The sequence below is a fragment of the Acanthisitta chloris genome, unplaced genomic scaffold (assembly GCF_000695815.1).
Source record: "Acanthisitta chloris isolate BGI_N310 unplaced genomic scaffold, ASM69581v1 scaffold37136, whole genome shotgun sequence".
In the NCBI taxonomy this organism is placed as follows: Eukaryota; Metazoa; Chordata; class Aves; order Passeriformes; family Acanthisittidae; genus Acanthisitta; species Acanthisitta chloris.
The window spans coordinates 1-937 of NW_008680500.1; positions in this window are offsets into that span (position 1 = coordinate 1).

Here is a 937-nt window from a genome sequence, read left to right on the forward strand (position 1 = left end):
CCGCCTGGGCAGTTTGGCCCGCAGGTCATTTATCTTCCTCCCTTTCTTCCCTCTCTTCTCTTTTTGAGCCCGTTCCGCAGGCTCTGCCGTGCTATTGCAGCCACTGCATTTACGTGGTGTCGCTGATTTTTTTTGCCTGTTTGGAAAACGAGCAGATAAAGCAACGTGATTCTTGGCGATGTCCCGTGCAGGGCCAAGGGTTGGACTCGATGATCCGCGCGGGTCCCTTCCAGCCGGGCATATCCTGTGATGCCTCACAGTGGAGCCGTGAGGGTGAGGCAGGGCTCGGTAGCAGCTCTCAGGTATCCCATCAGCTGCATTCTAAACCCTCCTGGCAGCTCTGCCCTTGGCTGCCAGGGTAAGGATGAATGCCAGAGAAAACTGTTGATTAATCCAAAGCGCAGAGCTCTTTCCCCTGTGGCTCTTCGTTATTTCACGTCTTCAACATTGATTTCAAACGTGTTAATTGTTAGTGAGCGGCTTAAGTGCGGTTGTAGGGACAAGTCCTGAGGGTACTCAGATGAATCGTGGGAAATAAGCTGATACCTGTGGTGCTGTGTTGTTCCTGTCGAGGGAACACCTATGTTATTCCTTCAGTAACTAATCTGAAGATAAGAAGTTGCCGTTAGGTAAACTTCCCTGGCAAGGAAACGTGACGTGATCAGCAGTTTCATGGATGGAAAAGTCAACAAGTAGATGGGTTGGAAATGAACATTCACCTGATAACATTTAAATGTAGCTTAAAAGCTTTGATTCTGCCCTAATGGACTGAATTTGTTGAGTGAACAGTGTTGATCTTTAACAGCATGTTAGTTCTGCTTTCCAGAAGTTTTTCCACAGCAAGTTGTGTCTATTGAATATTCCATCTTCTTGCTCATGTGTGTCTAGGGTTGCAGACCTATAGCTCCTGTGTGTCTTCCAAGCACGTTTTTCCCTA